At 40.8% G+C, this 26,352-nt stretch overlaps 1 long non-coding RNA gene across 1 annotated transcript in view; it reads right to left on the bottom strand.

Annotated features, from left to right (window-relative positions):
* Nucleotides 1-25,811, bottom strand: part of LOC133078799 (uncharacterized) — a 32,004-nt gene extending 6,193 nt beyond the window's left edge. Inside the window, exons 1-2 of the long non-coding RNA XR_009697940.1 lie at nt 25,769-25,811; nt 8,540-8,593 (exon numbers count right to left, since the gene is read on the bottom strand). This is a non-coding gene — a long non-coding RNA (uncharacterized LOC133078799). The remainder of the gene's footprint in view (nt 1-8,539; nt 8,594-25,768) is intronic.
* Nucleotides 25,812-26,352: the final 541 nt, after the last annotated feature.

Below are 26,352 nucleotides of genomic sequence, written 5' to 3'. Positions count from 1 at the left end.
AAATAAATTAAAAAAAAAAAAGAATTAAGTACTGATAAATGCTACAGTGTGGCTGAACCTTGAAGACATTATGGTAAGAGAAAGAAGCCAGAAACAGAAGGTCGTATACTGTGAGGTTCCATTGATATGAAACATCCAGATAAAGCAAATCCGTAGAGACAGATAAAAGTAGATCAGTGGTTGCCAGGAGTTGAGGAGAGGAAGGGAATGGGGAGTGACTATTAATTAATACAGAGTTTCTTTCTGAGGTGATGAAGACATTCTAGAATTAGATGGTGGTGATGGTTGCACAATTTTGTTAATGTACTAAGACTCACTGAATTTCACACTTTAAAATGGTGAATTTTATGGTATGAGAATTATATATAAATTAAAAAGGAGAGAAATAGGGAAAAATATATACTACTGGCCTCCAGAAATGTCTATTTAGAATAGATGAACATCTGCTACATCTAAAAAATGATTTACTGGGTAGATGGTCAGCTCTGTGGGTGGCTACCCACTAACCAGGGTGGTGATTATCTGGGTGTTTACTTGGAGATAATAAAACCAAGCATAGTTACTATAATTTGTGTACTTTCCTATGTGTTATTCTTCAGTGAAAGTTTAAGGAAGAAACAAAGGATTAACTAGAACAAAAAGGAGGGAAGCTTGGGTAAGGAAAGTTTCATTCCAAGTGGAACAGCATGAGGGAGGGGAAACCCAGAAGGCAGTACTGCAGAGACTACCAGATGGCTGGTTTCAATCAAATCTCCTTCCTCCTTTACAATAAGCCAGCGGGGCCAAGAATATGTGCACTGCACTACTCTGAAATGTACATGCTTACATGACTAACTGGGGTATAATAAAAAGTTCTAGATGAAAAGCCTTGGCAAACTTTAAGATTCAGATCTAATCCAAATTATAATTTCAGTACTAAGAAGAAAGCAGCAGATTCATGAAAATAAAAACCTAAAAAGAAAGGGGAGGGAAGTAATGTCATAAAAAATGGCAGAGTAAGGACCTCCAAAAATTCTCTCCTCCATAAAAACAGTGAGAAAACTGGCCAAATTGGTCAGAATCAACTTTTTTTTTTTTAAACATCTTTATTGGAGTATAATTGCTTTAGAATGGTGTGTTAGTTTCTGCTTTATAACAAAGTGAATCAGCTATACATATACATATATCCCCATATCTCTTCCCTCTTGTGTCTCCCTCCCTCGCACCCTCCCTATCCCACCCCTCTAGGTGGTCACAAAGCACCGAGCTGATCTCCCTGTGCTATGCGGCTGCTTCCCACTAGCTATCGATTTTACATTTGGTAGTGTATATATGTCCATGCCACTCTCTCACTTTGTCCCAGCTTACCCTTCCCCCTCCCCGTGTCCTCAAGTCCATTCTCTAGTAGGTCTGTGTCTTTATTCCCATCCTGCCCCTAGGCTCTTCATGACCTTTTTTTTTTTTAGATTCCATATATATGTGTTAGCATACAGTATTTGTTTTTCTCTTTCTGACTTACTTCACTCTGTATGACAGACTCTAGGTCCATCCACCTCACTACAAATAACTCAATTTCATTTCTTTTTATGGCTGAGTAATATTCCATTGTATATATGTGCCACATCTTCTTTATCCATTCGTCTGTCGATGGATACTTAGGTTGCGTCCATGTCCTGGCTATTGTAAATAGTGCTGCAATGAACATTGTGGTACATGACTCAGAATCAACTTTTTAAAGACTCTAGAAATTAACAGGATTGAAGCAAACTGGGGAGCATTTATTCAAGAAAAATGGCTGAATCTCAGTAAGAATACAGTAGTACCCCCATCCATTGGGGATATGTTCCAAGACCCCCAGTGGATGCCTGAAACCTCGGGTAGCATATACAGCGTGGATACACTGGACAAAGGGATGATACATGTTCCAGGCGGGATGGAACAGGACAGCATGATATTTTATCATGCAACTCGGAATGGCGTGCAATTTAAAACTTATTTCTGGAATTTTCCACTTAATGTTTTTAGGCTGCACTTAACTGCAGGTAACTGAAACGGCTGAAAATGAAACTGTGGATAAGGGGGGGACTACTATAGTCAGTTTTGTAGCATTTTAACTTGATCTAGTTCCATTCCCTGCTCTCTAACTCTATGTTAACCTTGAAAAATAACAGCTGCATTTGCAGTGAAAACCAGAAGGCAGGCAGCAGAACTGGAGGGAGCAGAACTAGGCTAGAGCTCCTTCAGAGTCTCATTCCTAGAAAATTATCATTATCTGACTTATCTGCAGGTTCCCTGGAAGATCCCACTTGCAAGGATCTCTATTTGATCTGACTTGGAACTCACTTGGAGAGGGAAGAGAATCTGATTTCCAGTTGCCACATTATATCATTAAAAATGTTCAGTTTTCAATTAAAACTTAACAAGACATGCAAAGAAACAAGAAAGTATGGCCCTTACACAGGAAAGCAAACAAACAAACAAACAAGAGAAACAACTGATGAGGAAGCCCAGATGTTGGACTTACTAGACAGAGACTAAAATCAGCTATTTTCAATATGTTCAAAGAACTAAAGGAAACCATATCTAAAGAACTAAAGGAAGTCAACTACACTTCTATTTTTTTAAAAAAGTAAAATCATTAAAAAGAAAAAAAAAAGAACTAAAGGAACATATGAGAATGATGTCTCAGCAAATCCAGAATACTACTAAAAGAGAGAAATATTTTTAAAACAGAACCAAATAGAAATTCTGGAGTTGAAAAATACAGCTAACATAGAAAAATTAACTAAAGGCTCAACAGCAGATTTGAACAGGAATCAGTGACACTGAAGATTAACCAATTGAGATTATCCAGTCTGGGGAACAGGAAGAAAAAAGAAAAGAGTCTCAGAGACCCGTGGGACACCATCAAGCATACCAGTATCATATAATGGGATTCTCAGAAGAGGAGAGGGAGAAAGGCACAGAAAAAAATATTTGAAGAAATAAAGGCCCCAAATTTCTCAAATTTGATAAAAAGCACATGAATCTACACATCTATGAAGCTCAACAAACTCCAAGTAGGATAAACGCAAAAAAATCAACCTAGGCATATTATAATCAAATTGCCTAAAGCCAAAGCAAGAATCTTGAAAGCAACAAGAGAAAAGCAATTCATCATGTATAGTTGATTCTCATTATTTACAGGCAGTTATAAAAAGTTGCCATGTACACTGAATTAGCAAATACTGAATCAGTACTCCTAGATCCTGTGAGCCTCTAGTCAAAACATTTTCACCAATCAATATATAACCTTGTTTTATGTGTGTTTCTGTTTAAAGACACCTTAGTTAATATTTACTGTTGATTCATTAACAGTGAGCTCACAGGTAATGGCACTATAACTCATGCCTGAATGACACTCATCTAACACGTCTTTTCTCTGTTAGGTACCTCACGGCCTTCTTGGGCTTAGGAACACTAGAGAGCACTTCAGCAATACACTTAGGGGCCATTTTAAACAGTGAAACTGCCAACAAAAAGTATAAAAATGCAAAAAATGTGGCACTAAATAGACTATGAAAAGAATACTTGTTTATAGTCTGAGAGCTGAAATGAGAAGGCAGAGCGTCACCCTGTTCATCCCCAGCTGGGGGTGTGCATGTTGTGCAATTCAAATTTTTTGCCACTCTGCACATGTCTACAACTGACCACAAGAGCTCTACAAGTATTGATTTTGTGTTGCAAATAAATTTTAGCCAGTAAGCTAACCTGCAAATACAGGATCTGAGAATCGTGAGGATCAACTATATATAACACTACTTGAAACACTTGTGTTCCCAACATAATGGGATACTCCTCTTTTTAAAAATATAATATAAAAAAAATCAATCTATGAAACAAATAATCAGAGGGTTACTGACCATCTTACAAGATACAGAGGTTCCTTTAAGTACTGAACCCATGGTATATTTAATGTAACAATTCAGCAATTCCATAATGTACAACCTTTCAGGATTTCATTGTGATTTTTAAAGGCTCAAGTCTATATACTTAAGGTACACTCTATGTGCCAATTTAGAAGTATATAATTTATAAAGACAAATTTATGCTTTAAGAGAACAATTACATTTGGTGAATCACATTCACTCCTTTTTTTCCCCTTCTAGAAGGCATTATTTTAAAAATAAAAAATAACATTTGTAAAAGCTAAACAAGTTGAGGAGTTATTATTCATTAAACTTTTTATTTTAGTGCTAAGCTCATGGTGAAACTTTTTTATAAAAATGCCAATGGATATTACAAATGCTTAAAGAACAACTTAACAAGGTAAAATATATATTAATATCTCTTCACTGACTAGCTTGCATATAGCTGCTTCATCAAAGATGATTCCTTCAATCGAAAAGACAAACAATAACAAGTGTTGGTGAGAATGTGGAAAAATTGGAACCCTCATACATTGCTAGTAGGATTGTAAAATAGTACAGCACTTTGGAAAACAGTTTGGCAGCTCCTTAAAATAAGTATAGTGTTAGCACATGACCCAGCAATTCCACTCCAATGTATATATTCAAGAGAAATGAAAAATATAAATCCACACAAAAATCTACACATCAACATTCACAGCAGCATTATTCAAAATAGTCAAAAAATAGAAACAACCCAAATGTCTATCAACTGATGAATGAATAAACAAAATGTGGTATTGCTATACAATGGAACATTAAATATATATATTAATGTACATATAAAGGAATGAAGTACTGATACATGCTAAAACATGGATGAACTTTGAAAACACTGTGCTAAGTGTGAAAGAAGCCAGACACAAGAAGCCACATATTATATGCTCCCACTGATATGTAATACCCAGAATAGGCAGATCCATAGAAAAAGAAAGTAGATTTGTGGAATGGAGAATCACTGCTAATGGGTACAGGGTTTCTTTTTGCGGCAATGACAAGGTTCTGAAGTTAGATAATGGTGACTGTTGCACAACTCTGAATATACTAAAACACATACGGTATGTGAATTATATCTCAATAAAGCTGTTATTTTCCCTATGTAACTTCATTGCCATTTTCCTTATGTAACCTCTCATTTAACACCAAAAGGTACATAATAAAAAATAAGTTTTCGGGACTTCCCTGGTGGCGCAGTGGTTAAGAATCCGCCTGCCAATGCAGGGGACACGGGTTTGAGCTCTGGTCTGGGAAGATCCCACATGCTGTGGAGCAACTAAGTCTGTGTGCCACAACTACTGGGCCTGCACTCTAGAGCCCGCGAGCCACAACTACTGAAGCCCGTGCGCCTGGGGCCCATGCTCCGCAACAAGAGAAGCCACCGCAAGGAGAAGCCCGCTCATAGCAACGAAGAGTAGCCCCCACTCGCCGCAACTAGAGGAAGCCCGTGCACAGCAATGAAGACCCAACGCAGCCAAAAATAAATAAATAAATAAAATAATTAATTTAAAAATAATTAGTTTTCCAGAGATACCTTTAATGCCAGACTTAGTTTCCTTTTCACACTTCAATTAGAAATCTGGATTTAAATGCTGCTATCCTAAATCTGGGAATGTGAGTACTGAAAAGGCCCTTAAAGATCATCTAATTTAAGCCCTTCAATTTACAGATGAGGGAAGAAAAATCTCAGGATACTAAATGTCTTGCACTAGACCGCACAGCGCCCGTATCTTGACTCTCAGAACTCTAAATGTATACATAAATATTCTGTTCAGCACTATCCAGACTGACACATTAAGCTACGCTACAGGAATAAATCCTGAAAGGAGTGGCCTAACCTAAGATTTATTTTTTGCTCACATAAAGTTCAAGGCAGCCCTTCAACTTGTAGGGACATCATTGGAACTTGTGTTTTCCACAGTCACCTTAGCACAAGAAAAGAAACTCATATCGACTCTTTACTGCTTCCCACTGTAAGTGACACACATCACTTCCCAACACAGCCCTTTGCCAGAATTAGTCACATGTGCTAATGTAACCACAAGATAAACTGGGAAATGTAGGGGGACACATGGAATATTGGGTAAGCAATACAGTCGGTCACAGCTGCCCATCCAGCCCAGCTGTGGGTTGCACAGTTTTTACAAGATGGTGAAAGCAATTCTGATTCCACACAGGAGAGGCTGTTTTGCAATGTGGAGTCCCTACAGTTGCTTTCCAGAGGCCAGATGATGCTTACATAGGCTGCTCCAGGACATGGTTCTTTGCTGTGTGTACGTATGCAGGGTGGGGGAGTGGAAGGAGGTAGGGAGGGAAAGGTCACAGATTCCTTTGAGAAACTGTTGACAAAATACTCCATAGTCTTAACACATATCCAAAACACCAAAGTTTTCATTCAGTTTTGGATTTAGAGCCCCAGGTGAAGAACCACCTGCCGTCCACACTCTCCGTGCTTCCCTCCCCTACAGAGGAACGCTACACAAGAGCTGGAGGCAGCAGGTGACTGCTGACACAAAACACAAAACTGAGCCTCTCTTCCTGCACTTAGTGTTGGTCCAGCAATAACCAAATAGGGGAGGCCAAAGGCTCAAGCTAACGCAGTCAGGGGGCACCAAAGAGAAATATATATTGGACCCTCTGTGGGGGTTTTTTGCTTTTTTGCTTTATTTTTTAGCTTAATTTTTTGTTTATTTGTGTTTTGTTTGTTTGTTTTTTGGCTGCGCCACGTTACTTGTGGGATCTTAGTTCCCCGACCAGGGATCGAACCCATGCCCCCTGAAGTGGAAGCACACAGTCTTAACCACTGGACTCCCAGGGAATTCCCATATTGAACCCTTTGTATCCATATCACTTATTACCTGTGCACCTGTATCCTCGAGGTGTGGTCCTCTGGCCGTGAGCATCAGAATTGAATTGCTAAACACCAAAGGTGCACCTGTATTAGGATGTCTGACTATAGGCCATATCAGTGTACAGGGCGTGGTTATAATGCCCACTGAACATGTTATTAAGAATGGAAAATTTTTAAGCAATTTTTTATGAGATGTCATATTAACATTAACTTTGTTAGGACTAGGATGAAAAGAAAGAAGCCAACCAAAGCTTAAGGACTTCCTTTCCTGACATTAGAATCAGAACATCCCTTTTAATGGAATGACTATTAAAATGCTGATTCCTGGAATACAATCCAAATCTAACGAATCAATCTTTGGAGGTAGGAGCAGAGAATATGCATTTTTTACAAGATCCTCAGGTGATTCTAGATGCATGCTATAATTTGAGAATCAGACTGGTCAGCTAAAAACCTGCTAAAAGCTACAAGGATGAGGACACCTGAGCATGGACATCTGAAGTTGCTGACTATATAAACACCACTTAAGGCAACTCAGGTATTTCACCAATATTCCTATTTATCAAGAATCCAGAAAGGGACTTCCACCTCCATGTGATAAATGACTCTATTTCTTAGGACCAAGGGGCTGGTTGGAAAATTCAATGAAAACTTCTGTTTGTATCATAATTGCTTCTAACAAGACGACTCAGGTCCAACAGTCAAGCCTGAGGTTCTTCTCCAGGCAGAAAGAACAAACAAGCCCCTGAAGAAAACAAAAATTGGTTTTTACTTATTCTTAACAGATCTGGTGTTCCTGTGCTGACCTTTGCTGTAATCAAAACTAGACAGTGTTGAATTCAAGGAAATATCATGGAATTGAAATACCATTCAAGTTCTATCATTTTCAAATAGGATTTTGCCGAGAAACAATATGCAAAGAAGGTGGTGACATCCATCTAAGGAGTCATCTTCATGGCAGTGATCATAATATCCCCTGACAAAATACTGATGGAAGCTCGGTGATGGGTACACATGAGATTCATCATATTATCTGCTCTACTGTTGTATATGATCAAACAGTTCTGTAATGAAAAGTTTAAAATGCACACAAACAAGTACATAAGCACCTGGATATATCCCTTTTATTTTTTTTAATAAAATTATTCTCAATACTTGTCTTATTGTTTTTTGAAAGCTTTTCCCCCATATTTATCTCCCTGAAGGGCTAAAATATGTTCAATCCATTTAAGGACATTTCTGCTGTGTATTTTCTTAAAAAGAATTTTCACTGGGAAAATATTCACCATTTATGAATCCACTATTCATGTTACATGGAAATAAATATGCATTGTGAAAGATCTCAGAAGTTAGTTGTAGCCAAGACTTGTAAGATTTAAGTACGGTATTCATAAGTTTTAATCCTGCCTAACATTCTCAAACACATGGCAGAAAAGGACATTTTAGTAGATATCACACCTTTTCAACACTACAATAATTTGCAAAAATTCTCAATAGATTAAAATTGAACTCAGACCTGATTACATCATTTAAAGCATTCCTTTCTGCATCAAAGTCAACAGGAATTTCAAACAATAACAAAGAACATGCTTGAAACTAGACAAAAGTTAAGTATAAAAGGGTTTTCTTATACCCATAACAGATAAAAGTTTTAAAAAGTGGTCATCCTGAGAAAATTTGAAGAGCTTCCCTTTAGAGATGCAGTGGAAAAGAGAGTGGCCCTGGTGGCTGACTAACTGGGTGAGATCCTGGCTCTGCCACTTACCAGCTATGTGACTTGGGCAAGTTCTTTAACCTCTGTGTGCCTCAGTTTCATCGTCTGTAAAATAGGGATAATAACAGTAACTACTGTTATTGAGTTAAATGAGTTTATACATACAAGGCATGCAGAATAATGTCTGGCACATATTAAGCACTAATTGTTTGATGATCTTATTATTATTATTATCATTCCAGTAAGTGAAAGTAACCATGCCTTATTATCTTGCTTGTCTGGAAAAAAGTTACTGACAAACAAGAAAGGTCTTGTAAAGTCACCCAATCCCTAACCTGAGTAGAAATTCTATGTATTCTAGGGTGGGTGGCATCACATGTTTCAGTGATGTGATAGTTATTATTTGTGAACACAGAGGACAATTTTAAATCCATTTCAGTCATTAAGCCAATAGAGAAAAAGGAGTGAAAAGCAGTCCTGTTGTCAGAAATGGTATAGCACAAAGTAGCTTCATTTCAAGATGACAGGCTAAATAAACAGGCACATATACTTACCTCCTCACCTTTCTCAAATCCCAAAGACATAACATAAAGATATTCACAAGGGAATCACAACATAACAGTAATTAAAACGGCCGAGGGATATAGTCTATTTGAATACTGGCCACTTTCTAGAAGACAGAAAGGAGGTGGAGGAAACTGTATGACAAGATAGACCAGAGCAGAGCTAGACACTTCTCAGAACATGTAAAGCCAAAGGCGGGCAGAGAAGCAGAGCCCTTTTCCTGGAGGAGCTGGATAAATGCCCAGCTTTGAGTCAGCAGGTACAGTCAGGAGTGGGAAATAGGTTCATCTACCTGATCTCCTCCATACTTCTCACTCCTGGTCACTGAATCAGCCAACTCCTATTAAGGCAAGAGGACTGTTGGAAAAACAGGAACATCTTGTCAATAACCTATATAATCAACCTGGTTCTTCATTGATAAGCATCACCAGATAGTGAAAGAAAACCAAGAGGACATAAAGGAAAACTAAGATGAAAAGCAGATCAGACTCCAGAAGAAACATATATTTTAGGTCCCAGAAAAACACCTGGAAAGAAATTCTAACTGGTATCCTCAGAGAGATATGAGAAGATAATGCATCCTTAGAACAAAAACAAGCAAATCATAAATGAAGCAGAAATCAAGGAAGAACTCTTGGAAATAAGAAATATGATTGCCAAGATGAAAAACAAGGGAATAAATAAAATAGGAGTGGAGTAACATGTAGGGGATACACACACACACACACAAACACACACACACCCCACACTTGCTTATATTTTTAAAAATAAGCAATGGAAGAATAAACCAATAAAAATGTTTACCTATGAGGTACAGAGAAGAACAAAGGCAAGGAAGGAAGCCATACTTCTCTCAGTCTACCTTGCTTTATATAGTTTTATCTTTAGAACCATGTAAATATATTATATAATTATAAAACAAAAGTAAATAAAAAATAAAACAATCCCTAAAAATAAAAAACAGACAAGTGAACCTAAACTATTTATCAAATTGGTGGCATAACCACAAAGAGAAGGATTTTTCAAGTTAAAACAGTGTCTTGACTGTACCTCTCTGGTGTTATTGTCAATAAAGGAGAAGAGACACAAATATAAAATCAAAGAAATAAAAATCCTGTAATCCTTCTATTGAATTTGAATCATGAGTTATCTTTTTCTTTCTAAAAAGTACACATTTACTTTACTGAAAAGATCTAAATTCACATCCCAGTTGCAATTAATGCCCTTAATACTACTTCCTCCCACCAAATAGGATGAGAATTCCTTATAGAAATGGCTGATTCTAGATCTGGGGTCAGAAACAAAAAGATAAGCCCAGGAATTCTTATCAGGCCGGAAATCAGGGAACCCATCTAATACTACCCAGCCCATGTCATAGGACCCAGAGTCAACCTGGAGAATAAGCTCTTATATTAATGGCCAATAATGGTAGAATTTCAGAAACAAAAGAGTAACTCTTCTGGAGCAAAATTCATTAAGTATATAAAAATTAATGAGTTCGGACTTGGCAATGATTTCTTGCATATGATACCAAAAGCAAAGGCAACAAAAGAAAAAACAGACAAATTTTACTTCATCAAAATTAAAACTTCTGTACATCAAAGGACACAACTGATAGAGTGAAAAGACAACCCAAAGAATGGGAGTAAATATCTGTAAGCCATATATCTGAAAAGGAATTAATATCCAGAATATATAAAGAACTCATATAACTCAAAAACATATAACCAAACAATCCAATTATCAAATGGGCAAAGGACTTGAATAGACATTTGTCCTAAGAAATAGACAAATGGCCAAAAAACACATGAAAGAATGTTCAACATCACCAATCATTAGGGAAATGCAAAGCAAAACCACAATGAGATACCACTTCATATGCATATATGACTATTATAAAAAGAAAAAAACAACACACAGAAAACAACATGTTGGCAAGGATGTGGAGAAATTGAAACCCTGCTCATTGCTGGTGGAAATGTAAAATGGTACGGTCACTATGGAAAACAGCATGGCAGTTCCTCAAAAAATTAAACATGTAGTTAATTACCATATGATCCAGCAATTCCACTCCTGGGTATATACACAAAAGAACTGAAAGCAGGGACTCAAACAGATATTTGTACACCTATGTTCATAGCAGCATTATTCATAATACCAAGAAGGCCGAAACAAGCCAAATATCCATCAACGGATGAATGGATAAACAAAATGTGGTATAACCATATAATGGAGTATTATCCAGCCTTAAAAGGACAGAAATTCTGATATATGCTTCAATATAGATGAAACTATGTTTATCCATGTGGCAAGTGACCTCTCTACTTGTCAGGCCATAGATCTGCAGAAACCTAGCAGTGGCTGCAATATCTGTGGCCTTAAGACAGGTGCTGTGGGGAAGAAGGTGGAGACCATGGTCTCTACTTCCAAAGTCACAGCTGAATAACAGGATCATCAAGCACCCTGTCTCTCAAGCTCAGGCCTGATATGGGTGAAGAGTGCTGGTTATTTTTCTGGGTAGCCTGTCCTTTATCTTTTACCATCTGTTTACAGCATCTTTCAACACACATACACACACACACACACACACACACACTTTTCCCTCATTTCTCTAGTCAAATATGTTCATCTGTTCTTTTACAGTGTCAGGTTTTACAAGTTAATCTACCTTGCCCAAACTGATGATCAAATATAGTTGAACCCTTTGAAGAAGATACACAAATGACCAATAAGCACATGAAAAGATGCTCAACATCATTAGCTATCAAGGAAATGCAAATCAAAGCCATGAGATACCACTTCACAACTACTAGGATGACTATAATAAAAAGACAAACAATAACAAGTGTTGGCAAGAATGTGGAGAAATTAGAATCTGTGGGAATGTAAAAGGGTGCAAATACTTTGGAAAACAGTCTGGCAGTACCTCAAAAGGTTAAAAGTAGAATTACCATATGACCAAACAATTCCACAACTATGTATATATCCAAGAAAAATAAAAGACATGTCTACACAAAAACCTGTACATGAAAGTCCAGAGCAATACTATTCATAATAGTAAAAAAGTGGAAACAACCCAAATGTCTAACAACTTAGTGGTATAGCCATACAATGGAATAATATTCTTCAATCATAAAAGGAATGAAGTACAGGAATTCCCTGGCGGTCCAGTGGTTAGAACTCGGCACTTTCACTGCCAGGGCCTGGATTCAATACCTGGTTGTGTAACTAAGAGCCTACAAGCCATGCTGCAGGGCCAAAACAACGGATGAAGTACTGATACACACAACAACATGGATGAGCCTTGAAAACATTATGCCAAGTGAAAGAAGCCAGACACAAAGTTCACATATTATATGATCCCATTAACATGCAATGTCCAGAATAGGCAAATCCACTGAAACAGAAAGATTAATGGTTGCCTATGGCTGGGGCAAATGGGAAGAATGAGGAATGACTGCTAATGGGTACAGGGTTTCTTTTTGGAGTGATGAAAACGTTCTGAAATTCTGGTGGTAGTTACATAACTCTACGAATACATTAAAAATCACTGAATTACACACTTTAAATGGGTGAACTGTATGGTGTGTGGCTTACATTTTAATAAAGCTGTTATTTAAAAAATAAAAGTGAACCACTCCATAAACAACTCCTTCTTCAGAGGAAAAAAATACAGAAAATTCTCTGTCCTCTCTAGACAACAACAATGTAAATCTAAATATCCACCCTTTATAATCTGGGGACACTACAGGAAATTAGGGAGGTTAGGGAAGTTATTGCCCATGAAGTTCAAAGCCCAACCACTTCCATGGTGTTTTTTCGGTCAGTTCAGAATGACACAGCCATATTTAGAAATGCACTCCAAAAAAATGCTTTGAAGATTTTTATTCTCAACATTCACGAATTTAAAGTATCTATCCAGACAAGAGAAAATGCCTGAAAGATTCAGTTCTTAGTTCTCTCTCTCGTTAGGGCTCTACTTTTTTGGCTCCCCTTGTGTTACCACATTAAAAAGAGTGACATGAAAAGATGCTAGTTCTCCTTCCTTTCCTCCTGTCCCTCTGGCCATTCTTAATTGTCTCTTTGAGCCACTCCCCATCTGACAGACCTGAAGTGCTGTGGCTCCTCAGAGCTCTATGCTGAGCCCTGTTTCTAAGATCAACATATTCTCACTGGGATGATCCCCAAATCCATTTCTCTAGCCCAGATCTTTCTCTTGTACTCCAGATCCCAAATATTCAACTGCCTAATGGACAGGCCCCCAAATCAAATGTCCAAAACCAACTCTCCCCAGTCTTTCCATATTCCTTCCCTGTCTTGGTGAATGGCATCACCATTAACCTACTTGAACAAGCCAGAAACCTGGAGTTATCCTCTACTCCTTACTCTCCTTTATATCCAATTAATCATTTAGTCATATCCTTTCTGCCTCCTTATCATCTTGCAAGTCTTTTTCCTTCTATTTTCACTGCCAATCCAAAGTTCAAACCTTCTTTACCTCCTGCCTGAATTACAGAGGAGCCTCCTGAGTGATCTTCTAAATGCCTGGACTGCTCCTCTCTGGTTGCTGTGTGATTAATCACGCCACTCTCCTGCTTAAAATCGATTATGGCTCTCCATTACCTTCCCAACTTTCTCCCAACTTCCCCCCAACTTCCCCCCACCTCCCTCACCCCATTTCTGCCTAGTTCTTGCTTGTGCCATCTTTCCTCTCACCATCTACACATTCAGCTCCCTCTGCTTGGAAAGCTCTCCCAGCTTACTCTCACTCCTCCTGGATGTCTAACTGAGATGTCACCTCCTCTGGGAAGCCACCTTGACAAAGACTGAGGTAGAAGCTCCTCTGTGTGCAACCATAACAGCCTGTCTTTAGCCCTGTCTTAGCATTGTCTTTGCTGTATTGTAACATACTGCATCACAACTGCCAGTTTCCCCTGTGCTTCTCTGCCACCTCCAACCACCAAGATCACCGAGCTCATTCAAGATATTAGAGAGTGCCAAGCACAGATGTCTGCTGAATGATTAGTTCATCCTCAGTATTTATTTAATGGTTATTTCTATACAGCATTCACACGGTCAGCCTTGCTATCCACAGAGGCAGTAGCTAAGTGCCAGATAAAAGGTTCTGCTTTGAAAAAAAAAAAAAAAAGCTGATGACATGCCATGTTCACCCAAGTACTCCTCAACAAAACTACCATTCATTAAGCGACTACAATGTGTCAAGCATTATACCTGGAGCTTTGGATACATAATCTCATTTAATGCTCACTAGAACTGTAAAATAAAAACAACTGACATTAACTGAATGGGTACTGAGTGCCAGGCACTGTGCTATGCACCTTACATTTGTCACCTAATTTAATGCTCACAAGGACCCTGTGAGGCAGTTAAAGAACTTGAGTGAGTTCTTCAAGTTCCTGCCACATGGGTAAGGTAGTAGTCCCCAACAGAGCTGGGTTTGGGGCCTGGGAGTCTGCCACTAGCAGCGGAGGTCTCCATCACTGCATTATTCCACCTCTGTCAATGATCTAGACCAGGACATTCTGTTTATTACCCTTAGGAGATGGTTTCAAGCTGTAGGATTCTTGGCAGGAATTGGCAGGAAGTTGAGCTGAAGCAATGAAAAGAAAGGAAAGTGGTCTCTCTTTAGGAGATCACAGCCATATGCATTTCTAATGACCCAAATTCACCACTCCAGTCAAGACCCCTCTCTCCTGGGACTTCAAATGTTAGTCCTCCTTCCATTCCCTGGTCTTCCTTCTGCATTTACTGCCTTGGTTAAAGGCACTACCAACCCTGCACCTAAACGTAAGGTATTATCCCAGATGGTCCCTATCTTGTTCCCTTTCCTTACAATCCCTTACATTCAGTCCTGCCAATCCTGTTCACCACAGTTCATGGTTCAATCCTGTTCACCTAGTCTCACCTGGTCTATCGCAACTGCTGCATAAATGTTGGCTATTGTTACTGTTACATCCTAAATGCCTCTCGCTCTCTCCTTTATGCCAGCACTGTTCAGCTTCCAAAGAACTAGCCTTCAGGAGTAAGCATGTAAGTCCAAGAGAGAATATCTTCTATGAGGACCAAAAGCCAAGCTTCCAGATGCTCAGGTCCCAGATCTTTCAATAAAAGCATAATAGATAGACAATAGCAAAATCTAAGTAGCACGCTAAAAATGTATGAGAATGTCAGATACTGGAATAGAAACTAATAAATAGCTCCAATCCCAAGGAACCATTCTATTTTATTCCATTTCACAAAATTAGTAAGTCAGCATTCAATCTTTTAACACAGTGGCTCTCAACAAGTGAAGATGATGCCACACACACACACAGACACACAGACACACAGACACACACACAGACACACAGACATCTGCCCAGGGGACATTTAGCAATGTCTGGAAACATTTTTTGGTTGTCACAACTGGGAGAGTGCTAGTGGGTAAGGCCAGGAATGTTGCTAAATATCCTGCAATGCACAGGACAACCCCCCTGTCCACCTAAACACAAAGAATTATCCACCCAAAAGGTCGATAGTAGCGCTATTGAGCAACTCTGCTAAACAAGTTCCTTCTATATTCAAGTACCTAATACATAAAAAAGTTACTTCTTTCTGGGAAGATGATACAAACTTTCCCCATAAGTTAAGCTACAACAGGTCCATTTGAGGTATCACTGGAAAACAGGCAGGTAAATGCTAAATACCTGGTTGAAAAAACAAATGCCGTGAGTTGGGAGGAAGGAGAGCACCATAGAGGCTGAGGCCTTGTCAAAGATCTCAGAGAGCAGATGGGCTGCTCACTTCACATGCCAAGCCTGACAGTCAAGGCCCGCCCAAATCCAGAATCACCTCTCCAGCCTTACTTGCAACAGGTCCCTTCAACCCACCTTTCGTTCTTGCCACACTGTTCACCCACAACAGCTACTTCTCCACAGCGCCACTATGTTCTATTGTTACTGCCGGAACAACCTCTCACCTACTTCACAAAAGCTCTGCCCTCCAGCTGAGAGGCACCCAATTCCCCCCAACCCCAGGCTGACAAGGACATGTCATCATCTCAACCTAATCACCCAACCATAAGAGCATGTTCCTACGATTCCTGAAGAAGGAGGCAGTGCAAAGACAAAGGTGTAAAATGCTTTGAATGGCTTCAGCCCTAAGGCCTTGTCCTCTGCCACCTAACACCAGAGCTTAGCAGCAGCCAGCCAGGAGCCGCCTCACTTCCCGTAGTTGCTCAGTAAAAATAGGAAGTGGGGGAAGAAATTCACAAAGCAGAAACAAAAGTAATCACTGCCTAGCTTCCTGAACACAAATCACTGAGCAGGGAGGGTATCATTAAAACATCAAAACGGAAGGGAGGCATGGAGAGCCAAGGCCAGAGGAAAGGAAGTGACACTTCTGGGTCCACCAAGCCCAGACTATTTCTGTGCCCAGGAGACTGCTCCCAAAGAATACTATGTGCAAAACTGGACACTAGTTTATATAGAAGGTTTTCAAGGAGCACTAACGCATTTTAATTTAAAGAATCATGCACAATTCCTGAAACATTAAAGTTCTATCAGAGTAAAAGAATGTCAATGAAAAAGTTTTAAGGAAGTCAAGATTAAACTACATTTTTCCTAGTCAAGAAGTGGCTACTAAAACTGCTAGTAAAACAAAACAAAAGAAAAATTACTAAATAACTGACTGGTTGACAAAATCTGAAGCCCATGCTTTCCTATACTGGGGTATGAAAACTCAAGTAGATAGGAAAAAACCCTACGAAATAAAAATTCTATTCATAGAATTCTAAAAAATTCTAATCATAGCTAGAATCTATCATAGTTAAAATAAAGATGCTTCTACACCTGTGCCCACAAGCATGGCTCAACCCTGTAAGTCGTGCCTGAATGCTCCAGGCACCCAGGATGTAGAGGTTAACAGTGCTGATGTCAAGGAGCTTCTGGTCTAATGGAGGAACCAAGTGCTTCCACGTGGTGACACCTGACTGCCCCTTGTACTGACACTTGCTCTAAAACAATTGATCATCACAAAATATGACACTCCTCTATAAAAACAAAGCAAGTTGTCATCAGCAGATTTGAAGAGCTTTTATATTTGGTAATCTACAAATAACTGATAATTTCAGTTAAGCAGAAGAAATAAATTTGCTAACCACAAAGTCAACAGAGTTGAAATTTAGTTTCAAAATAACACAGGTTAAAAACAAAATAGGCCAGGGAATTCCCTGGCGGTCCAGTGGTTAGGACTCTGAGCTTTCACTGTCAAGGGTGAGGGTTCGATTCCTGGTCAGGGAACTAAGATCCTGCAAGCTGAGCAGTGTGGCCCAAAAAAAAAAAAAGAACAACAACAAAAACAAAACAAAAACCAACAAATTAAAAATTAGAACTTCTGAATTTTATGTGAGAAATACTCTAAGCCAAAAAAATCTTTGTTAAACAGAAATCTTCAAAAGAAAAGGAAAAAGGGGGGTAGGGTGGTGGTCAGAGCCTTGCCAAGAAAAGGTTTATCTACAAGCAACTACCATACACCACCAAAAGGTGAACAAAGTTGGCTCCTAAACATCTGAAAAAGTTTACTCAGGTGAAACAAAGTTTTCATCTGTAAATTGAAATGGTCTCAGACCAATAAAAATTTGCACATCGGCGCCTTCCCTGGCGGTCCAGGGGTTAAGACTCCGTGCTTCCAATGCAGGGGACGTGGGTTGGATTTCTTATCAGGGAACTAAGACCCCACATGCGAGTGGCGCAGCCAAAAAAAAAATAATGATAATTTAAAATTTTGCATATCAAAATGCACCCAAGCACTATGAAAACGTTTGTGACAACAAACTGTGCTGCTGAAGGAAATTCGAGTATAAATCAAAGAGTGAGAATAACTTACTTTAAAGTAAATCATTACTTTAAATTAAAAATCACAAAACATTGATTAATTTTTCAAATCCAATTTGTTAAAAAAAATTTTAATCTACACCTATTAAAAACGTGCAGTTTATTTTTGTTCCAGTGTGTTACAGCATGAAAAGGCCTTGATCTACTCAGCTCTGTTAAAGTCTAGTTTTAGCTCAGTTATCCAAAAAGTTTCCAAACTGGTAAAAAAAAAAAAAAAAAAAAAAAAAGCATGTTGAACTAGTTAAAACTAATGTATCCATTAGAAAGTTATTTAAGAACCCAAAGTTGTATAGTGTTACTCATTCTTAACAACTTGCACTGTGGAACCTATCCAAAATAAACCTCAAATGGGGAAAAACAAGTATTTATCAAGAAGCTTATATACAAACAGGTAAATCAAACCGTAATATGGAAGTTATTTCTCTTACTACAGAGAGGAACTATATAAACTTTAGATAAATACACTTCAGATTCAGGACCATTTCTGAAAACTTAAGGTACCCATGAAAAATTTCATCAATGGATATTATAGACGCTCCCTCCTCCAGGCTGGGAACATTGACTCCAATTTTGCACACCCAGCAAGCCTTTCCATCTCTCAAAAGGAACAGCAAATCAGAGTTACAGCTAGGGAGCTCATTCTTCTCCACAAACATGTCAGCAGGTCAAATATTTAGCAATGAGGATATTCAAGGAGCCTCCTGCCCATCTCACCCCCACCCCCACCGCTCCCTGAGGCAGGGAAGACAGCCCTAGAGAGCAGGCCTGCAGTGGCTCATGTTCCTACCTTGTGGGTAAGATGAAATCTCTCAATGTTGAGAGGTTATGCAGTAGTTATGGGTATGGGTTTGGGAGACAGATTGACCCTAGATATGAAATCCTGTTCTCAGTAACCATCAGTTGAATGAATGGCACTTACTAACTCTATGACCTCAGGCAAGTTGCCTGAACTCTTGTGCCTCAGTTTCTTCAGTACTGCGGTGAGGATTAAATCCATAAAGGACAGCACTCAATAAATGGAGCTACTGCTCTGAAACAGGCCAGGAACCAGTCAGAAGGCAGCATTTTATCTTTTTTAAAAATTCTTCATTCTGGCCTACTATCAGTAAAAATACAAACTCCCTCTCCCCACCCCCACCCCAAATACCACACAGTTACAACAACTTTCAAAAGTATTTCTTACCTTCTTGCAGCTCTGGCCCCAACTCCCAAAGTCCTGGCAACAAACTAAAAGGAGTGCTGCCCTGTGTTCTCCAGACGGGAAGGAGGTCATGGCTCCTCCCATTTCCCTGCCTACCACTCCCTCTTGCAGCCCCAAACTAGAAAAAGAACACGGACAGTGCGAAGGAATGAATCACCTCGCTTTACAAAGCACATTACAAAGTGGCTTAAGCACAAGGACAGGCACAGTACGTCCTTTCCTACCTGGAGACCCAGAGACAAGATAGGTCCTTGTGAGCTGGTGAGAGGAACCACTTTCACCTCTCCCTGCCTAGGTTACCAGCCTACGGCACTCAAGTCTGGGAGCCAGCCTTCCTCTACCTGTTCTCAGGCACATACATCCCCCTCTGGGACCTGGGAGTGGGGTAAGGGAAGACTCAGGTGTTCCCAGGTTCCCCAGTCATACGACCATCTCACTAGCACCTAATCCCAAAATCATTTTCAATAAGAAAATTCTATTTTTTTTTTCAGGTAATATCTAGCTCTAATTCCACACTCAAAAACTTTCACATTATGATTCTTTGCAGCTACCAATTTGGAAAAGCACGTATCTGACAGTGGCCTAGACACAAGGAATATAGTCAAAATGGCTTAAAAAAAAGAAAAAGCGATACCATCTAGGAATGAACCCTAGAAACAGACTCAGTAAATGTAGAGGCCTGCATCCAGGATGCCCACTGGCAGCACTGACTATAAGCACCAACCTGGAAGTAACCCACATGTCCTGCATGAAGGGGTTCATTAAAAAAATTACACAGGAACATCTCACAACCACTTGAAAGTTCAAGGTAGAGCTACCACATTTCATCAAGCCTAAACTCTCATCGCTATAAAGCCCATCATTATTTTATATATGCTAAGAAAAACTCTGCCAGCTAACGATGACCTGCCATGGCACGACATATCCCAGTTTCAGGCTCCCTCAAGGCTCTTTCCCGTCTCATTTCTCTGCCTCAGTCCATCTGGGACACACATCACACCTGGAACAAGCCTCTTTGCATCTTTTCTCTCCTTTCACTTTTTCTAGAAGTTACCCATATTTAAGATCCACTGTTTCGATGACACCATCTTAGCCCCCTTTTGTTCCTATGGAGGCTTTCCTGAGCTCCTGCAGCCTCCACTGCCATTGCTCATCATTAGTTCTGTGTGTCTTCCCTTTCCAGATGAATTGTAAGCACACAGAGAGAGAGACTGGACACATCTTCACATTCACTTTGGTGTAAAACACAGGGCCATAACACTACCACCAACAACAAAAACCCACACCTGTCAGGAACTGTTCTAAGGACTTCACAAATATTAACTCCTTTAAGCCTCACTATAACCCCAGGAGGTAGGTACTATTACTTCACCCATTTTCAGACAGGGTAAATTGAGGTAAAGAGAGGCTATATGATTTAGAGGTTAGTGACTAGTTAAGTGGTAGAGGCAGGACTTGAACCCAAGCAGTCTGGATATAGTCCTTGCCCTTAAACTCTACGCTACATTCCCTCTCTAAATGACTGCTATGTATATAGCAGACATTTAGATTTTAATTCCTATTACTTTTTAAATGAAAATACACATACATATGGGAACATATGTATAACTGATTCACTCTGTTATAAAGCAGAAACTAACACACCATTGTAAAGCAATTATACTCCAATAAAGATGTTAAAAAATAAAAAAAAAAAAGAAAATACACATACACAGTGGAAAAAATTCATAGTGTACAAAAGAGTATGCAAGAAAAACCTAGGTCAGTCTAACAGCCTAGATTTCTGGGGCCTCATCCCAAAGGCAATCACTATTTCTTTTCTATCATTCGAGAATTGTTTTTCTGCACTTAGAAACCTATTTCATGTGTATCCCCCTTCTCTTTTTTTTTTACACAAATGGGCGCATACACACATTGTCTTGCATCTTGCCTTTTTCACTGAAATGATATTTCTGAGTTTGATGCATACCTGCACCTATGCTGCTTTTATTCAATTGTAAGACACATATTTTCACACTTTAACTAAAGATGATTTCATGAAGTCAGAGAATCTTGGTGGGCTTGGACCTCATCAGGAAACAGAAGTCACAAAAGGCTTTTAAACATACAGCAGATATCAAGGGTTAGCCCTGTAGCAATGTGCAGGCTGAATCGAGGGGACATCCAACATGTCATTTCTCTTATAATAGTAAATACCTACATCAGAGGGTTATTATGAGGACCAAACAAGGTATTATACACAAAGCACTTCACACCAAACCTGGCTAGCACAGTGAGTCTCAGGGATGAACATAGCACCTGACACCCTGTTATGCCCAATAAGTTAGAGACTGTTATCAATTATATCTTCAAAAGCTGGCCTCACTTTCCAATCTCATTTCCCTCTACTCCCCTATTCATATCTATCCACCCTTCACCCTAAATCTCCTGCAACTCACATACCTCAAACTTGCTCAGCTCTATATCTTTACAGCCATCGTGGCCCTGCCTAAAAGTCCTCTCCCCTTCCTGTGGTTCTGGACTCACTATTTCCCACAGTACTCAGCTCAAGCACAGCCTTCACCTGGCAGTCTTCCCTAACAACTGCAGCTGGATTCTCTGAACAAGCAGTTTGGGAAGAGCCTATCTGTCATGACTTCCCACCTTCTGGTTCTCAGCTCTGGTTCTCAGTGCACCCAGGAGCAAGTAAGTTCAGGGGGACTGATTCAGGCTATCTAAGCTCAAAAGGTGACTGATGTATTAACCAGAAGGCCAGTCACAAAGTTTATAAATAATGATGAGAGCTAACACCTATTGAGCACTTACCGGGGGCCAGGCAGCAAATAGGAAGGTGCTACTATTTTCCCCATTCCTCGTATGGGGAACCAGAGAGGTTAGCCAGCATCCCAAGTCCAGGATCTGACCCAGGAGTCTGGATGCAGACCACTCTCAACAGGAAATCTCCATGTGAAGCCATGTTCTAATCAAAGGGCATTAGGATCATGGAAGCAAAGCAAAGGAAAGATTCTCTCCACTAGAGGCATCAACAGAGATACACCCATCTGTTTGGAAGAGCAAAGGCCCAGTGGAGGACTGCACAGAGCTCCTCTGGCCCGGGTCCCCAGACGGTACTACAGACACATCACCCAATTCTTCTCTTGGACCCACCACCCCAATTTCCATAGACATCATCCCAACCCTCTCCTTCTAGAATCAAAATCTTTCTTCTGAGGATATAAAATTAAGTTTAAGCATCTGGCCACAAAACACATTCCAATCATGCCTTCCTAGGGTTATAGCTGGGTCATTTTGGTTGAACTTAAAAGTTTTCCCTGAAATTCTCAAAACTACATTTACAAAATGTCTCTTGGCTTGTATCTTTTCTACAGATAGCTGATTTAACATTTATTCTGATTTCATTCTCAGATGATCACTGATTCATTCAACAAATACTTAATTGTTCCCCAAACACTGTGTTCTAGGCCCTGGAGATAGCAGCAGTGAACAAGACAGGCAAGATCTCTAAAACCTGTCTCCTGCTTCTAGGCACTTACGATACCTGATGGCAGCTGCTTATTTGGTTTTCTTTCCTAGGCTGTGCCTTCCAGCTCTGTATTCCAATCCTCCAGTACAGTAACTGGCTTATACTGTAAATACTCCATAAATGTGAGATAACTAAATTCATGACTAAATTCATTGGGTCTCATTTTTCTAATCCAGGGTGGGATCAGATTATGTCTGAAGTCCCTCAGAGCAAAGGTACAAGTTTAAATCAAATTGTAGGACTAGAAAGCAAATGGCAATAGAACCCAAATCAAGAAGGAAGAAGAGGGAATTCCCTGGCGGTCCAGTGGTTAAGACTCCTCGCTTCCACTGCAGGGGGCGGGGGTTCAATCCCTGGTTGGGGAACTAAGATCCTGTATGCCGCATGGCCCAGCCAAAAAAAAAAAAAGAAGGAAGAAGAGTTGTGGTAAGTCAGCTGGTAAGAACTTTAGAGTCATGAAGGACAGGCCACCTTGGGAAGCAATGAAGGGCTTCATCACCTGGAGAAAGTATGGCCTCAGAAACATGTCCAGGGGTCAGTTAGAGGAAGAGAAAGAAATTACGTGCAGCAAAGTCTGAGTTGGGGTCACCGACTGGAAACAGGATGAGGGGGTGAAATGGGTCTCTACCTAGAAGTCACATGCTGGACAAGTGGTAAGGAGCATGCACTGGGGGAAAGAGGTAGAGATATTAAGCTAGGCCTTAGAAAATGCTTCCAGGCAGATGTGGGAAGAAGAGAAGCAACAAAGACAAGTGAAAAAGCACAGTCACAAAGTTAAGCTAATGATCACAACAGCTTAAGTCAAGAAGGCCAACCAAGAGGAGATGCACAACAGCAAGAAAGTGTGGCTCACCATGCCAAATACTTATGGTCTAGGTCAAGGGAAATGAGAAAGCAGCAGCCACTGCATCTATCAATTAGAGGACCCTCAGGAGGACAGTTTCATTATGGATAAAGACATTTGAAGCACAACCCCTGAAACATTCAGGCTCTTGGTGAATTTATACTAAGAGAAAATGGCATCCTGCTTTTTCTGTAACTCCAAAAAAGCAATTCCTTATTCAAACCAACATTCTCTCTCCACCTTGGAAGGTCATCATTTTCCACTAAGCAGAAAGTCACAGGAGGGAAAAGGAGAGACTGGACACTCAACTCATGTGATGCCCCAGTCCACTAGCTCTCAGAAACAATCATTTTCCTATAGATTTGTTAGACCCGCTTGACAAAAAGCTTCTGGTGTATTAGGCTTCGGGTTTTCAACAGAATAAACACTTAGTAAAATTTTCAGCAGAATCATGTGCAACTTGTTTAAAAATTTTTAAAGAGGATGCTTAAAACATGTTGTCTTCCAAAAATCCAGAGATAATTTTAGATTGAAAAATCTAGGCTTGCCAAGGGAATCTGAGAACTTTTCTATCTTGGTCTCCAATGCTAACCTACGTATTCGTGTGCAAAAATAGAGGAAGATTAGAATCTCAAATGCCAGACTGAAAAGTTGCCACAACAAACCTGAACTCTTCATATGGAGTTTGTTATCTTGTCAGCAAGATAGCAAATGAAACAGCAATAACTAAACTTTTTTTTACTTCAGAAGAAAAAAGCCTCAAACATGAAATACATCCTGGACTTGCAAAGGAAAATGATTTTTAAAAAAGATATTGTGAATGGAATTATGAAACAGCATACACAAAATCTAAATATCAAATCTGTAAGTAGTCCTTTACAAACACAAACTCAGAACTTTAGATCTAAAATATAATAAAACAGCAATTATAGTTTATTCAGTAAAGTTGGGAAAATTAACCTATTTGGAAAATAACTTCATATCTTCAACCAAAACCAAATTTTAAGTAAATTAAAAACAGCTAAAAGTAAAAATAAAACCATGAAATGAGAAACAAATATGGATGGATGTTATGAATATTGGGATGGAGAATAATTTTTGAAGTGTCAACAAAGGAAAAATAATACTATGTATTTTTTAAATGAATGTTACCTATGACCTCATTTGTAAATTTAACCCAAAACAACAATCAGACAAATCCTTTTGGCAGAATTGTCTATCTTGTGACGAATTAGAAACAATCTACATGTTAACTTGGTATATGTTGGCTTGGTTAACTTATGATATACAATGGTACATTATGAAGTCCATAAAAGTGATAATATCTGTATTTATTGATATCACCAAAATGTTAGCAATGGCTGTCACTGAGCGGTAGGCTGGTGGATGACTGTCACTTTAAAAAGTATTGTCACAACACTTTTTGTGCTGTCTTGAATGTGAAGAAAGGAGAACGAATTGCTTTTATAATGGGGGTGAGGGGCGGAAACAAGCTATTTTCAAATTAACCGCCCCTCCCCACAAGCTGAGTATTTATCTGGCAAAATTTGTGAGAAGAATAAACAAAATTCTTATCATGCCAACCAGGCATGCTTCTTTCCTCGCACCGCGCGGAGCAGGAAGACACACCCCTGACCCTACGCTCGCCCCTCAGCCGTGGGTCCTTCATCCTCAGCCCCGGCCCTCCGGCGGTCCCCGCGGAACCTCCCCTGGCCCGACTGCGCCAGCGGGCTCAGCGGGGCCGGAAAATCGTGTTCCTCGGGGCCCGGCCCGGCGGGGAAGGTGCGCGCAGCCGACCGGCAGCCGCGGGGCGGCGTGAGGGCCGCGTCCCTAGACAGTCCCGGTGGACCCCGGGACCCACAGGCCGCCGTCCCTCCGCTGACTGCTCCGCGGGCTTCCGGGAGCGGGTCCCGGCGCCAGCCCGACCTCCCCGGCTCCGGCGGCCCAAGGGAGCGCCCCCCGCCCTTCCTGCCCCGCGTCCGCGGGGTCCCCGCCGCGCCCCCGGTCTCAGGCACGAGCCAGGAGGCCCCTCCAGGCTTCCGTCCGGTCAGCCAGCGCTCCCAGAGCCCGGCGTCCTCCACAGCGGACGGGCAAGGGGCGGGAGCCGACGGCCCTGAGCTCTGCGGCCCCACGCAGAGCGGCGCCCCGCGAGCTCGTCCAGTCGCCAGCCCCGGCCGCGGCCCACCGCCCACCCACTACCCCCTGAGCCCGCCCGCCTGCCGCCAGGCAGCGCCCGCTCCCGCCCGCTCCTCACCTGCGACGCGCCCCGGCCCCCAGCTCACGGCCCGAACCGGCTGTGTACACCGGAAGTGACGTCTCCGGGCCGGCCCCGCCCCCGCCCCAGGCGGACGCCGGGTGGCTGCAGACCTAGGGGCTGGGAGCGGACCCCAACCATTCCCTGCGCGAGCGGGGCGGGGACGGCCCTGCACCCCCTTGCCTAGGGACGGAGGACCTCCAAATGGGACAGCCAGGGTGGGGGTTGAGGACCGGCGGCCAGAGCCCGCAGGGTCACCCTGGTTCTCCACTGTGACTTGGCCTCCGGGCGGGAGGGGTCAGCTGCGTCCTCACAGACTTATTATGAAAATTAATTACTGAAGAACTGAGCACTTACTAGATGCCAGGTCCTCGCAGGAGCTGTAGGAACTGGATAATGCCCTCTCCCTCATACGTTTATTCTCTAGTGGTGGAAACAATCATTGTTATAAATGCGCTTGATGATATAGTGCCAATTGCGACAAGCGGTAGGAGGGGAAAGTGGAAAAGGGAGGGAGAGTGTCCCTTGACCTAGTGAAGGAGGGTTATCAGGGAATTCTTCGCTCAGGAAAAGAGCAGGAGTTG

The sequence above is a fragment of the Eubalaena glacialis genome, chromosome 18 (assembly GCF_028564815.1).
Source record: "Eubalaena glacialis isolate mEubGla1 chromosome 18, mEubGla1.1.hap2.+ XY, whole genome shotgun sequence".
NCBI classification, from domain to species: Eukaryota; Metazoa; Chordata; class Mammalia; order Artiodactyla; family Balaenidae; genus Eubalaena; species Eubalaena glacialis.
Note: the sequence above shows the minus strand (reverse complement) of the source record. Positions and strands in the feature narration are given on the sequence as shown.